The following is a 15,904-nucleotide window of genomic DNA, read 5'->3' as shown; positions in this document are numbered from 1 at the left end:
TACCTTTGGTCTACGAGTCTGTTTTGGTGCCAATATCAGGCTGTTTTGTCACTATTGCTCTGTAGTATAGTTTAAGTTCTGGTACAGTGACACCACCTGCTTCACTCTTCTTGCTAAGGATTGCTTTAACTTTCTGGGTCTCTTATTTTTAAAGATGAATTTCATGATTGCTTTTTTTATTTCTATGAGGAATATCATTGGGATTTTGATTGAATTGCATTAAATCTGTATAGTGATTTTGGTAGTGTGGTCATTTTGACAATATTAATTCTGCCTATCCAAGAGCTAGGTAGATCTTTCCATATTCTAAGGTCTTCTTTAATTTCTTTCTTTAGTGTTCTGTAGTTTTCATTGTAGAGATCTTTCACCTCTTTTGTTAAGTTGATTCCCAAGTATTTTTTTTAATGAGACTATCATAAATGAGGTAGTGTTCCTCATTTCCCTTTCAGAGGATTTGTCACTGATGTACAGAAATGCCTTTGATTATGGGTGTTGATTTTGTATCCTGCTACTTTGCTGAATTCATTAACTAGTTCTAGAAGTTTTCTGGTGGAATTTTTTGGGTCTTCTAGGTATAGAATTATATCATCAATAAATAGTGCTAATTTGAGTTCTTCTTTACCTATCCATATTCCTTTAATTTTTCTCATCTAATTGCTCTGGCCAGTGTTTCAAGTAATGGTGAAAGAGGACATCCCTGTCTTGTTCCAGTTTTTAGAGGGAATGCTTTCAATTTTTCTTCATTTAGAATGATGTTGGCCTGGGGCTTAGCATAGACAGCTTTTTCAAAACAATCTGTAAGGTGAATAGAGAGCCTACTAATTGGGAACAAATTCTTACCACACACGTCAAAGCACTAATCTCTAGACTATATAAAGAACTCAAAATTCGTAACACCAAAAAGACAAATAACCCAATCAATAAATGGGCCAAGGAACTGAACAGACACTTTTCAGATGAGGATATACAATCAATCAACAAATATAGGAAAAATTGTTCAGCATCTCTAATCTAGCAATTAGAGAAATGCAAATCAAAACTACTCTAAGATTTCATCTCACTCCAATTAGATTGGCAGTTATCAAGAATATAAACAATAAGAGTTTGAGAGGATGTGGGGAAAAAGGCACACTCATACACTGCTGGTGGGACTGCAAATTGATGCAACGAATATGGAAATCAGTGTGGAGAATCCTTGGAAAACTGGGATTGGAACCACCATTTGACCCAGCTACCCTACTCCTCAGTCTATACCCAAAGGACTTAAAAACAGCATACTACAGGGACACAGCCACATCAATGTTTATAGCAGCACAATTCACAATAGTTAAACTGTGGAACCAACCTAGATGTCCTTCAGTAGATGAATGGATAAAAAAAATGTGGCATATATACACAATGGAATATTACTAAGCATTAAAAGAGAATAAAATCATGGAATTTGCAGGCAAATGGATTGAGCTGAAGAATATAATGCTAAATGAAATTAGCCAATCCCAAAAAACCAAATGTGAATGATTTATCTGATTTAAGGATGCTGATTCATAATATGCTGTGGGGGGGTGGGGGCTAAGGGTGAGAAGATTAAATGAACTCTAGATAAGGCAAAGGGGAAAGGGGAGGGAGTGGAAGGGAGAGGGCATAACGGTAGGAAAGACGGTGGAATGCGATGGTCATCATGACCCTGACCCTAAGTATATGCATGAAGACACAAAGGATGTGACTGTACTTTGTATATAACCAGAGATATGAAAAATTGTGTGATATGAATTGTAATGCATTCTGTTGTATAACATATTGAAATTTTAAAAAAATTTTAAAAAAGTGAGCTCTAAGCAACTCAGTGAGATCCTGCCTCTAAATAAAACACAAAATAGGGCTGGGGTGTGGCTCAGAGGTCAAGTGCCCCTGAGTTCAATCCCTGTACCCTCACCCCCCCAAAATCAGCTTTAATACATTTAAATAAAGACTCTTTTATTAATACCAGGAATTATTAATTATTAATACTAGGAATTTTATTAACACCTTGGCAAAAGAAATGGTGTATGGCCCATCTCAAGCATATTCTTATCAGTGGACAGAGGAGAAGGGGGAATGAGGACCACCATGATGAATCGGTAATTAATCAAGAGCCAACCATATTCTGCCCCAGCCTTATTGTTTGGATCCAAGAGAATCCATTCTCCCCTGAAACTTAGTCTTACTATCAGATAAAGAAGACGACGAGCTTCCTGTGTTTGAAGTGCTTAGTAGGATAGAACACAGATGTGCTCTTGGCTCCCACATGCAAGATGGGGCAGCTCCCAGGAGGTGTGAGAGCTGCGGAGGGGAAGACCCAGGACCTTGACAGCGTCACACCGACCCTCCCCCTCTAGGCTGCCTGATGTGTCCCTTGAGCCACTGTAGTTTGGGTCTCTGCTATACTGGCTTGTATCTTAAAAGAACTGCGGGCCAGTCTAGAGATGGATTTTCCCTTGAGTCAGGGCCCACCTCATCCACTCTGCCACCACTGGGTGAGTGGGGCACCCTGGCAAAACAGCAGTACAGGGAGCACTTCCAGTAGTGGCTGCCCACCACGAGACATTGAAGCATTTGAACTCACAATCTGTTGCTTGGTTGAGGTTCCTGAAAATCCTCCACCCGGAAGACATTAATTCTATAAGCATCATATTCTAAAATTCCCAGTGGATCACCTTCTGTAGGGGCAAGTCATCTATTCTTGGACATCAGATGCTGAGGTCATTTCTGACTACAGCACAGGAGCGTTTTATAGATGCCAGAGTGCCAGCCCTCAAACTCGGATGCACATCTGCATGAAATGAAGGACTTGGGAATGGATTTCTGCCTCCACACCAAGAATTTCAGATTCAGCAGGTCAGGAGCGGGGCCTGCAATATACATTTCTAACAAGTTCTCAGGCTGCTGGTACTGCTGGTCTGGGGACTATGCTTTGAGATCTACTGACACAGAGCATGTGCCTCCTGCCATTGCCACATGATATTCAGAAAGCACACCACTGTCACTGGTGTGGCTCAGTCTTACAGCCAGATGCTAATGGCAGCACTCAGCGCCGTACTATTTTAATATATTCAAAGGACAGGGATGCACATCCAGTCTGTCATACAGTAAGTAGTCAAATACATAATTTATTTAACAAATATTCTAAGTGCTTATTTTGAGTCAGACTTGAGTGCCAGGAGGGACAAAGCGGACAAAAATATCAGATCTCATGAAGCTTTGATTCAAGTGCGAAAATCTATCATTTATTGAGCTTCTATTAAGTCCTAAACCCTTTACATTAATGGCCTCAGGTTTCCACAGAGACAATCACATACAGTCATGATTGTATCCAGTTCCACAATGAGAGCAGGAAGCCTGAGAGTTAAGTAACTTTCCCAGACCTAGATGCTCAGTCTCCACCCGCGCACCTCCCACAGCACCACAGTGAAATACATTTGCCTAACTGGGAAGGGACTTCTAGCTGGAATGCCCTACATTTTGTCAGCAAAATTCTTTTTTCTTAGAAAAAGGATTCTTCATTCCCATGACCTGAAAAGATCCCTGAAACGTTGGGGATCGTATCTGTAAGAACCCAAGGGCTGGGGTGGGAGATCACGGCCTACCAGGAGGGGGTAGTTTGTAACTCCTGCTCATAACTATTTTCTGAACCCCCTGGCCAGGCAGGTTGCTGTTCTGAACCTTTGAGGTTCAGAAGTTTACTCTAAACAGCAACCTTACATGCAACACAGCAGGTTAAAACTAGAGACGCCTCCCTCCTGCCATCATTTGTTCAAGCAACATCCTGAACCTCCTGTGCTCCAGGCACTGTGTTGGTCACCGTGGAGAATTCAGAGGCGAGACGTGGTCCACACTGGCAAGGGGCTCACCTATAAGCACAGCCAGCTGGACAAATCCTCCAGGTCCTGGACTTGTGCGCCTGGGTCCTCATGTTTTGAGGTTTGCAGGGGGTGTACTTTTATCTTTATTCATGCTCCCAGATTGTTTGTTTTTAGTTGATCTGTTAATAACAGGAGTTGGGTATTTAGTGAGACAATACAGTGACTTATTTAAAAAAGAAAAAGAAATGACAGTCATTTTTCAAGATTTTGCTAAAATACTTTTAAAAATCAGGAGGGTCCTGGGGCATTGAGAGAAAGGGGGAAACATCCACGGAAGGTAAAGAATCTGTGATCCTTAACAAAAGACAGGAGCCTGCCCTCAAGGAGGCCCAGGGTAGAGGATCCTGATGAGGAAGAGGAGAGCTCTGGAGTGGAGTAAAAGGATCGGCAAAAGGTGGTAGCAAGGGAGAAACGCAGACACCCGGTGCGGCTCTTACTCTGGGCTTTCCTGCCCTTTGCAGTTAAATGGCTCCTTTAGAGCATCTCAACTTCAGCACACAAGATGCTCTGCTGTCTGTTTTTGTTGTTGTAGGTTTTTTTTCTTTTTTTTTTTTTAAGAAATAAAAGATGAAAGTTGGCCAACTCCCTGGTTTGGACAGTGTTAATAGGAGATTACATGTCTGATTAGCTTGGAGCCTTGAAATCAGACTTGAGGTACTGCGGAGGACTCAGCATTATGTCACGGGTCTATGTGGGGATGAGGGGCTTGGTGGGGCAAGGAGAGAGAACAAGTAACTGGTAACAGTCAAGTCTCTGTTTCTCTCGCTCTCAAACCTCTGCGCAAAGGTGCCATCGCGAACACGCCGTGAACACTGCTCTATTTTCATATCACCTTGACTTCCTAAACTCCATAAACAGCTATCTCCAAATTTTCCCTGGCATTTTTCAAATCTCAAAGAGTAAAATAGTATTGTATGCTTCTTTCTAATTTAAGAACACTGAGGTGGCTCTTTCACAATAGTCTCACCCAGAAGGCTCATTCCTACACTCAGCTTGGGGCTTTTAATGATGTTGCTGTCCTGACTCCCCAAATTCCTCACATGCCCTACAGTGGCACGTCTCAAATGTTAAAGTTAACAATTACCTGGGAGGCTTGTTCCCTTGCAGATTCCTGAGCCCTACCCTGATAATCTGGTTCAGTAGGACAGGATAAATACCAGGAATCTGCATCCAAGGAAGTTAACCAGGTACATTTGAGGGACAGCTGGTGGTTGGTATATTGAGACACTATGAGATTCTATTAGGATTGGAGACACAGGTGCAGGGGGAACCACTTCATCCATTTAACTAAATTACCACATGCAGAATATTTACCCTTCACTGTGCTAAGGCACAGAAGAGACATGGGGAGTCTCTTCTCGTGACATTAAAATGTACGTCAGTAATCACACTTGAAGAACCCCATCTGCCACGCATGGCACAAAGCAGAATCACACAGTGTCCAGAAGACCCCAGGCTCACGCATTTTCCCTAGTTCCTGAGTACAAGGATGTTTCCTCTGAAGGCTTAGTAGGGATCATCCAGCCAAGAGGAGAGAGACGGACCTTACAGACTACGAGGGAATGGCCCATGCGAAGGCCTTGTTGCCAGGGAGTTTGGAGTATCCAAAGTTACCCAGTGTCTTCAGTAATGGGGACTCCAATGTTAGTCAACTCAGGCAGACTTCCAAATATCACCCTGACATTCCAGCCTTCTGGAAGGCTGGTGCAAGTGAAGACATGGATTTGCTAAAAGCAGCTCTTAATTCACAACTAAAAGTGAACTGCACTGAGACCAGTTGTCAAGTCATCAAGCCAAAACTGAGGCTGCAGAGGGCATCTGGGCCTGAGGAAATCACACATTTTGTGTCACCACTACCCATGCTAGGAATGGGCAACAGCTGTCTGCATCCCACAGGCCCCCAAAGAGGTTGGCAGGGTTCGGAGCCACCATCACCCTGGGAAGCAGAGAAGGTGGGGGACAGGATATCCACAGGGCCACCCTTGCCAAAAGACCAAGCCCAGGCTGTGCCTGCCTCTCCTGCACCTGTTTTCCACATACTTCTTAGGATCTTTTCCAGATCTGCTCCCCAGTGCTTCCAGAGCCACCTCCCATGACCCCAGTGGCCTGGACTCCTCTAATGGTTTACTCTTAAAATGGATTGTTTTTCTTCACACAAAAGAAAGGGATTTGATCTCATTGAAGAATAAAGTGTTAGATAAGGATTCCCTCCCAGGATTTGTATTTGAAAAGTCCTGGACAATAGTAAATCCTATGTGCCAACTCTCCTCCTCCCATGGCAAAGACAACGGCAGAACCTCTTAGTTTGAGCTGGGCACTTGGAACCCAGAATAAAAACTCTTCCTCGGCTTCCCTGTATCTAAGTGAGGCCAGGTTCTGAGCAGTGAGATGGGAACAGAGTGTCCTGGGGCCATTTCTAGGATGGATATTTCTGTAGAGGGCAATTGTGCCAGTGGCTTTCCCCTTTGTCTTTCCCCCCAGCCTGGATGTGACGGTTGGCACCCCAGGGACCATCTGGGGCCATGTAGGAGGAATGGTAGAAGGCGAGGCTGGAAGGGGTCTGGCTCCCTGAGTACCTAACAGAATAAAGTCATCGCCCTGACATGGACCACCTACTTCTGAACATGTAAGAAAGAGGGAAATAATATCCTGTGCTGCTGAAATCCCTGTTATTTTGGGTTTCCATTACTCCCAGTCAAAACTATCCTCATTTATTTTTTTTAATTTCTATGGAGATTTTCCTTTCTTTTCTTTTCTCTTTCTTTATTCTTTTTAATGGAGGGTCACAGTGAAGATTTTTCTTGAGGCTGGAGTGGGGGCATCCCTTAAATATAGGAATGCTATCCTCTACCTTCATTTGTGACTGCTTCTTTAGGATGATCCAAGCTGAGTCTTGATAGGAGCTGAACATGACCCAGGGGGCAAGAGGCCTCCATCTGAAGCCAGTCCTACCACCAACTCACCATTTTCCCTCACTGGTGTTCCATTTTTCTCATCTGAAAAAATAGCCTTCTTAGAAATCTGATAGTTTCTAAGCCCAGGCATGTTCAGCCTTACTTAATGCCCATGCCAATCTGCCAGTCAAAGGAAATTATTATCAGGATGAAAAACATGTCCATCTTACCAAAAGATGGTGTATGTAGATGTTACTTATTGGAGCTTACAACACATTCTACAATGCGTCAATAATACCATGAAGGTTTGGTTACCAGGTAAACTCCAGAAAGTCACCTAATCAGCTCCCAGTGGGTCTGGGAGGACAGCTCACTTGGCTTCACACTGGAGAGATGGAGAGGAGTGTCTTGTCTTTCGCTGTTGGCAGAGGGACCTGCTCCTCCTTCAGCGCTGTGTTCTGCCATCGAGAAAAGTCGCCTCCAGGACCAGCGCCTCCCTGCACATCCAGATTCCCGTGGAAGCTGAGAAACCAGGAGCCTCGCTGGTGTCAAATATCCCGAGACTGCTGCAGGTGAAAGGCTATTTTCTGAGTGTGTCAACATTTCCTTCAGCAAACACCACACAGACGCTACAGGGGGTGCAAACCGGAAGGATGTGCTGCCTCTGACTTTCCTGTTGGCTGGTGGCCCAGAGCCCAGTGTCACCCAGCTCTGCAAGGGAGTGGAGCAGCAGGGAGGCAGGCCGGGTTCTGTCTCAGAGGAGCTGTGTACCTTCGCATCCTGCCTGTGAGTGGGCGCCCTGAGTGATACTGGAGCTTCCTGAGGAACTCTGATCTGCTTCACTCGAGTTCTTCCTTCAGAGAGGGCCGGCTAGACGCCACCCTGAAGGCGTCATCTTTTTTTAATAAAAAAACCAAATCAACTTTGTCCCGGTCAAAGGCATTCCTTCCATCTACCCAAGGAAATAGCCCCCGTCCCTGAGTCTGCACATGCTTCCCGCTGGCTGCCCTGCCCTTGTTCTAGAGGCTACCTCTCCCTTGACCAAGTGCCATCAACTTCGGGAAGTCTCCTCAGTGCTCAGGAGGGAGCATGTGCTCTCCGTGAGCTCTCCCAGCACCCCTGGCAAGGGTCAGGCTGACCCCACCAGCGAGAAGGAGCTGCTGAAGCACCTGGATTCTCTGCGGCCAGCTCACCATACCGCTCCTCAGTAACCAGGAGGAATGCTCCTTCCTCTCTGCTCCTCCTGGTCTGTCATTGTCCTGTTCAGGGCCCACCTCCTGCACGAGGGTGTCAGCACTCTCTAAGCTCCCATTGCACCTCAGGTCTGTGGTCTCCCTTGTGGAATAATCTTCACCCCCAGCATTGTTGCTCGCTCATTCCTGAGTGGCCCTCCTCCTCCCCAGACTTCACTGCTGAAAGTCCAGGTGCTATCTTAACCCGCCTTTGTTGTTCTCCGAGTCTCCACAGCAATGCTGCACACACAGCGAGTAATTGGTGAATGATTGATGGATGAGGGCATAAATCCAAGAAAGGATTTTTAAACTGTAACCCAAAGAAGAGTCCTGTTTCCTCGGAGAGCTTTTAACCTAAAAAGCAGACAGGCTTTGCATGGTAGCACCCATTTGGTGCCCTGAGCTATGCTTGCCCTTTCCATGGGTCTAGCTTCCTTCTGAGGACACAGTTAGACCTAATGGTTCTGAAACTGGGGCCTTGAGCCAGATGGCCTTGGTCTGAATGTGGCCTTCCTTCTTCTCTCTTTAGGGACTTAATCTGTAGGAGTTATTTGCTTCTTTTGTAAATGACAATGATAATAATAGGACTTACCTCCTTAAGTTGTAAAAACATTAATAGAAAATAGAAAATAAAAGGTCATCCATATTAAGTACTTGGCATAGAACCTGATTCACAGGAAAAGTTTGATAATGCAGCTATTATGCATCATTGTAGCTTCTAAGGAGATGATGGAGGTTTAAGTGAAGCAAGAACTCCTGGGGATCCAGGACCCAGTGGTGCTATCTCCTGGCCACCCACTTATTTCCCTGGGCATTGTCCCCTGGTGGCACCCCTGTGAGTAAAGGCACAGAACTGGCTTTTAGAACCCAGAAGCTGAGAGCCTAGGTGGGTCGTGTGGCACTGAATAAATGGACAGGCCACCAGGTTTGCAGGATGCGTTTCAGTGGAAGCAGCTTCCAGGGGGTAACACTGCATGCCATCATTTATTAATGCAAAAATGACGCTGTTGGCTGCCTAGGATACAACCGGTTTGCCTAAAGGATTTGCTCCTCAAGAGAATAAAACCCTCCTCGTTACTCTGTAGAGAGATGAGTATAAATAAAATTGTAATCTAGTTTATGCAAATTAGTTTGCATTTTCCTTTCTCCCAGCTCCTCCCCAAAGGAAAAAAAAAAACAAAACATTTTTCATTACTTCCCTTTGGTTTAATCCCTACAAACTAAATGCTATATCTCCAGGATGATATGGAAAGGTACAGTGCTCCAGAAAGAAGAAAACTGACATATCTCATGAGGTTTAAAGATTCTTCTCTCTGTCTGCCCCTACCTGTCGAGCTGCTCACCTGAGTAAGTGCTGTCTGCTCTAGGGCCAGCCAATGGCTCAGCAGCCATTTGATCCTGCCTGGCTCCCTCCACATCCTGGCCACACTGCAGGGAGGAGCCCAGGCCAAGGCATTAAGGGCTTTGGTTTCCCAGCAACCTATGACCTGCTAGGAAGACGTGAACTGTGCTGATCTGACTCTCTCTGCCTGGAATCCAGACTAAAAGCAAAGCAAGCTTTGCCAGTTAGCAGTGGGTCTGCAGCTGCAAGATGGTGAGCAAGGAAGGCCCTGAGAACTGGAGCTGGCAAGGTAGCACTGTGGGGAGTAAGGAAGCTGGTCAGAAGAGAGGACAAATTCAGGAATTCAGCATGCAGCTGAGTTGCTTTAGGGGGTAAAGGCTACAGTAGTTAGAAAACGTGATCTCCAGACCCTGGCCCACACCACCTCCAGGACAGTGCCTGAAACAGGAGCATTCCCAGTCACCTGTCCTGGAGTCCAGGGATTGGTGTCCTGCCTGGGTGATCCATGTGTATCCATTGTACTTGAATTAGATTTTGAGAGAGGGTGTGTCTGTTTTTGCAAGTGCAAGATCTTTTTCTAAAACACTTATCTGACTTCAGAGTTAAGAGAGGTCTTGGCTCAAGAAAACATGAAGCATAGCTTTAGTATAATAGTAACCGAGAAAAAGGGTAGCATCACCAGTAAAGTATAGGTTCCCTAGACTCTGTGCTCCTCAGAACCAGAGTCCCTGCTTGAAAAAGGACACCAACAGGTAAGAAATTATGCAGAGGAAGGCAGAAAGGGCCAGGAGGGAGTCAGATGCCACCTCACCAGGTCCGGAGAAATGGGAGAGCTTCTACTCTTGAAAGTAGAAACTAGGGAAGCAGAAGAGATGTTCTCAATACATGCAGGGTTGCCGTGATGAACATGCAGCAGACTCGCATCTTGTCCTCCAAAGCTGAGAACTGGGACCCGTCAGAATAATATATGTAATATGAGATGTCAAGAGCTTTGTAATATTTTGAACAACCAATAAAAAAAAAAAGAAAAAAAAAACATAAAAAAAAAAAGAAGTTATAAGGAGCTACTGCGAGTTTCCCAACAACAGGATGTCCTGCTGCCAGGTGGGCAGGACACAGCCCCTGGAGGCATTCAACTGGAGACTAGCTGGCTAGCTACACAGACCCAGCAGATGGGAGCCTGAGCTGAGGCCTTTTGCCATTATCTTCAGCACAAAAACAGGAGTTATCCACAATGACTCCTCCTGGCCTTCAGCTTCAGTAAGAAGTTGAAGATTAAGCAGACCATAAAATAGGCATACTTTTCATCTCTAGAAGACTTCAAATTTCCTGCAGAAAGGGGCTTATAAAAATCCACCCCCATCCCAGTGTCATCTACATTCTTCCTGGGGCTGAGGAGACCATGCTGAAACAGAGAGCTCCTGGTTTCTCTTATGCTCCACAGCCTAAATAAATCTACATATGCACATCTCCTGGCCTTTGTTTCTATAAATTGTGATCCTTTTATAGGACCAGTGGAGAAACAAACTAGCTGCTTCTCCCTGTTTGTTCAAACTGCATACATTTTGTTTTCCCCTTCTACATGGCTTGGTTTGCTTATTTCTCATGTGGGTGGATGGCGGAATTTTGGCCAGCTGAGATCCAGGCAGGTTTCCTGGTGTGGCTGCTGATAACAATTCCTATCTGCCAGGGTAATGCGGTAGTGGATCTACCCTTAGTGAGATTAGTTCTCAGAAAAGTGCTCAATGGTTGCCTTTTAAGAAAGTGGAAAATTCTGAAAAGGAACTTTTGTTCATTAACTTTTGGAGATGGGGGTCTTTCATTGTTGTTCAGGCTGACCTCAAATGATCTTTAGCCTCAGCCTCAGCCTCCAGAGTGCTGGGGAGGGAGCTGAACTACACCCCCAGTCTTGGAACTTGACTGAATGCACTCGTTGGTTCCCTGCACTAGCGGAGCCCAAGGAGCAGGTGAGCTGGCACCACTTCCCTGGGGCCCTAGTCCTGCCAAATGGCAATCATTTGAGGGAGTCACGGTTCCTTACAGAGACAATGCTCCTCAGTGGTCCTCCTAAAACAAACAAAGTACCAAGCACTCTCCATGTGTCCGCTCTGCTATGGTCACCTCCACCATCCCTATACTTCACGGGGCGGAGAGGAATTCTGGCAGGTCTCACTACACATGGGTTGTGGACATCCCTGTTAAGAAACAGCCCAGCAGCTAGGCACAGTGGTGCACACCTGTAATCCCTCAGCTCAGGAGGCTGAGGCAGGAGAGTTGCAAATTCAAAGCCAGTCTCAGCAACTTAGCAAGGCACTTAGCAACTCAGTGAGACCCTGTCTCTAAGTAAAATATAAAAAAGGTCTGGGGATGTGGCTCAGTGGTTGAGCACCCCTGGGTTCAATCCTCAATATGAAAAGAGAAAAAGAAAAAGAAAAAAAAAAAGAAAGAAAAAAGAAACAGTTCATCAGAGAGCAACTTGAGGAAGACTGCCAGTCAGGACCTGGCAGCCGAGATAACCCGTTACTCCCACTGAAGGTAGGAAGAGTCTAACATACCAGTGGGTAAGGTAAAAAGGTTGCTTTTCATTATTTTCAGGCTATGTCCTCACATAGGACAAGGTTTCAACTCCAGACCCAGAGACATAGGAAAGTGCCAGAATGACCTCAGATGAAAGCAGCAAAGGAATAATTCTATTTGTCCCCACCCAGGGTCTCTGGTTTCTCTAGGAGACCAAAACTAGTTTGGAGAATGATTTGCTTTTCTGCTGAACACGAGGGTCCCTGCTGCAGCAGAGTGATGCCCTGTGGAGCAGTCAGGCGTCCTTCTGTGATGGATGGTTGGGGCACTCTGCCCAGCCTTGAGTCAGGTGCTCCCCAGGCGTCCACCCACGCCCCTGCCATGGTGACCAGACTGCAGCCTTTCCCAAGCTCTGCATCGCAGGGCTGCACACTCCGGCTGCTTCCCACTGCCAACAGAGCTTGCCATTGAGCATTTTCCCTCTGCACTGCACACAGTTGCTGCTGCCAGGATGAGTCACCGTGCCACACATCCCCCATCCCCTCACTCCGTACTTAAAATACTCCAGGCTGGCTGAAAAGCACCCCACTGTGTGTGAGCACGTGTGTGAGCGTGGGATTGGCAGCCCGCCCCTCTGCAGCTCTCTGTAGAGCAACTGCATTGTGTGTGGCAGTGGGGCCCGTGGGGTCAAAGGGGTCAGAGAGCCAACAGCTTGGGAGATCTGTTTGTCAGGTCTGGGTCTCTCTCACGCAGACTGCCAAGTTGCACCCTCTCTTTTGCACCCTAATTTTAGCCTTCCTGGGACCTTATTACTGGGAATGACTTGTCCTGTCTCTTCTCCCAGTCCCATTTCTGACTGGTTGTCTTGCTACTAACAGGACTGCCTTGTCCTGCTTTCATCCACTGGACCCTGGCTCTGCCTCCAAGAGGTTCTGTTTCAACCACAATAGTTTCTGGTTGTTTTCTGTGTTAGAACCTATCATCCTCACTTGGACAGAGGTCCATAACCCCCTTCTACTCTCTGCTGCCATTTCTGCTTCCTGCCTCTCCTCCATCCACCCACACACAGCATTAACCTTGGGGAGAGCCAATCACAGGACTCCAGAACCATCTCTTCCCTAGCCTGCACAGAAAAATATTCTGAGCCTTTAAACTGAATTTTCTCCTCCTTTGTTCTGCAGAGAAACATTGCACTTCACAAACTCAGCTTCTTAAACAGCTTCTTAGCTCCTAGGACCTACACCTCCTTCCACACCCAGCTACACACCCCACCTGCCAGAGGCACCCCTTTCTCCTGAGAACCACACAATTTTTGCTTTCAACCTGCTGCCACAGCACCCTTCACAGAAGAGGCCTTGGAACAAAAGCCCAGCCCAGTACAGCCCAAAGGGACATTATGTGCTTGAGTTATTCATTACTGGAGTTAGAGAGGTCACAGAACAGGAAGCACGTTGTGAAGCAAGGGGAAAGGTGGCATGGAGGGTGGGGAATTGTCAGGGTGACCTTCTACTAGCTTGATGGGAACTCCAGAATCCTGGCAGGGGGTAAGTATCAGAGAGGTGGTAAATTCATTGCAACAGCCCCAAGGTTAGACAAGGTCAAGTGGAAACTGGGAATTATAACTAAGCTAGCTACTTAATAGCTCTTGTTATGGACCAGGCACTGTGCTTAGCACCTTCCCACATCTCCCATTTCATCCTTGCTACCATGTATCACTCTAGTTTTACCACTGAGGGGACAGCCCTAAAGAGAACAAATGATTTGCCGAAGGTCACACAGCTAGCACACACTGGAGCTGGAATGTGGACACAGGCTGTTTGGCTCTTCCCCAGAGGGTACCATGTGGTGAGGAGGTTGGATGGGTGGGACAATTCCAGATACAGTGGCCAGCCAGGTGGAGTTGGAGGTGAGCCACTGAGAGGTCTCTGCTTCCCACAGGGCTGAGATCATGCTCTCCAGTAGTAATACCCGGCTCGGGTGGAAACATGGAGGTTTCTAGGAAGCCAAGGGGACAGTGGTTTAGAATGGTATGCTGCACTGGCTCTGCAGGCATGACTCTCAGGGCTCCGTCAAAACCTGGGGAGAGTTACATGCACAGAGGGAGAGAAAGCAAAGCCAGTGAATCAAAAATTAAGAGGGGAGATATCTGCCAGAGGAAAACAGTAGGTCAAGGACGGGAGAGAAAGCCAAGAAGCCTGTCTTTGCCAGACCCAGCATCAGACTTCAGCCCTGGAGAGCTAAGGTAGGGCACTTTCTATGTAAGAAAAAAAGGGATCCTGATGAAAAATTGATCACTGTGAACCTCTCAGTACATACTTTGTTTTACCACAGCTTCTCCTGGAGTGGGGGGGGGGGGTCAGGGGGGCATAGGAAGGGCAACCTCCCCTCAATCACCTCCCTCCTTCCCACACCACCTTCCCTCATTCACCCTTTCTTGCTGGTTCTGCCCACAGGGTTTACTCCCTCTTCCTATAGTGGACACTCAACAAACACATGCCCTTCACAGCGACCTGTTCTGCTGGAAACTCCTCTATGAGGTAACTCCTGCCTGGAGGGGGACCAGGGGCACCACATCTGCAGGTGCAGCCTCTTACTCTAGTTCTCCTACCACCAACCACAACTTGGGGATTTGCCAACATAAACACTGCAGAGGCAAAGTAGGGGATGGCTTCCTTTCCCAACAGGCCATTCTCAGTCACTCTTGACAGAGCCCCACCGCAGCCCCTCTGGGGCTGTATGAGTAGGTGGATGCTTCTCCCCTGAATTTCAGGAATTTTCAAGTTTTCTCAGGTCTTCCAAGTGGGCCTTGAGAAAGACGAGTGAGAAAGAGCTCATTTTGTCAAGCTTGTCCAGAGGCCTGCAAGGTCGACCTTGGGGACAACCTTGGGTGGCCTGAACAAACATCTCTGTAGTGGGTAAATCCTTGATATGGGGCTGGGAAGTCCCCCTTTCCAGGATGGGCCATGCTCCTCTCTTGGGATGGGGCTTCTCTGCAGTGACTGCAGAAGCATCCCTCATTTTTCTGCTGTGTCACTGCCCTGAGAATGATGTGTGAAGCTGCTCAGAGGCTCAGTGGAGGGGAATGGAAACACGAGTTTGGCTTTTTAGCAACTGCAGATACAGGATGGGAAGGGGTACTCCATGCCCAGGGCTGCTCTGCAACGCTCTGCCATTTGACCTGGGTTTTCCCAAATGCACTTTGGCTCCAAAAATTTTACAGCTCAGCAAAGAGGTCGGTACCCCCAAGGGGCGCCCCTAAGGGGGAGTGAAAGCATGCCAATTAGAATACCAGCCACCGACCTGGCGAGGAGAGTCCTGGGTGGCCGGGTCACGTGCAGGAGGAGAGTCCTGGGTGGCCGGGTCACGTGCAGACATTGTCCCCCGGGGTCTAGGATGGCCTGAGCCACAACCGGTTTCGATAGGACGACTCACTTCAGGCTACCGCCCTGAGTGGGTTTGGCAATTGTCCTGCTCGAGGTGGTTCAGGCCGCCCACAAGAAGCACAGCCTAGGAGTAAGGAACTGGGGCTACCGGCTGGGTTGGCCTGGAAGGAGAGGGACGGGCCGGAACTGCGACCGCAGTGGTAGGGAGCGCGAGGGGGCGGCAGGTGCAAGAGCTGAAAGGCAGGCGGGGCGGAGCTGGGCAGAGTCACGGGCGTCCCGGAGTGACCTTCCCCCACTCAGCCAGGGCCTAGGAGAGGTGGACCTACAGTTAGGGGAGACAGAGAGCGCGCGGGTGAGAGCAGGCGGGAGGAAGGGCTGGGTCACCACAGTGGGCCCGGGGTTCCAGGCATCCTCCGGGCTCCAAGCACTCAGGTGCAGCTTATTCCGCCACCTAAGGCGGTGAGCGCCCAGCCAGGAGCGGGGAGGGGGCTGCGCGGCCGCAGGAGCCCTCCTCTCGCTCCCTCCGCCTTTCTCCGCGCCCCCGCTCCCCAGCCGGCCCCTTCTTGCTCCTTTGTGCCAGCCCGGCGCCCGCCCCTTCGAGACTCAGGCCCCGCCCCTCCGCGCCACGATTGGCCAC

At 47.7% G+C, this 15,904-nt stretch overlaps 1 long non-coding RNA gene across 1 annotated transcript in view; it reads right to left on the bottom strand.

Moving 5' to 3' along the window:
• Nucleotides 1–15,819, bottom strand: part of LOC143412256 (uncharacterized) — a 51,911-nt gene extending 36,092 nt beyond the window's left edge. The window contains exon 1 of the long non-coding RNA XR_013092947.2: nt 15,185–15,819. This is a non-coding gene — a long non-coding RNA (uncharacterized LOC143412256). The remainder of the gene's footprint in view (nt 1–15,184) is intronic.
• Between the last annotated feature and the right edge of the window lie 85 nt (nt 15,820–15,904).

The sequence above is a fragment of the Callospermophilus lateralis genome, chromosome 13 (genome assembly GCF_048772815.1).
Source record: "Callospermophilus lateralis isolate mCalLat2 chromosome 13, mCalLat2.hap1, whole genome shotgun sequence".
In the NCBI taxonomy this organism is placed as follows: domain Eukaryota; kingdom Metazoa; phylum Chordata; class Mammalia; order Rodentia; family Sciuridae; genus Callospermophilus; species Callospermophilus lateralis.
This window is presented reverse-complemented; position numbering and strand designations above follow the sequence as displayed.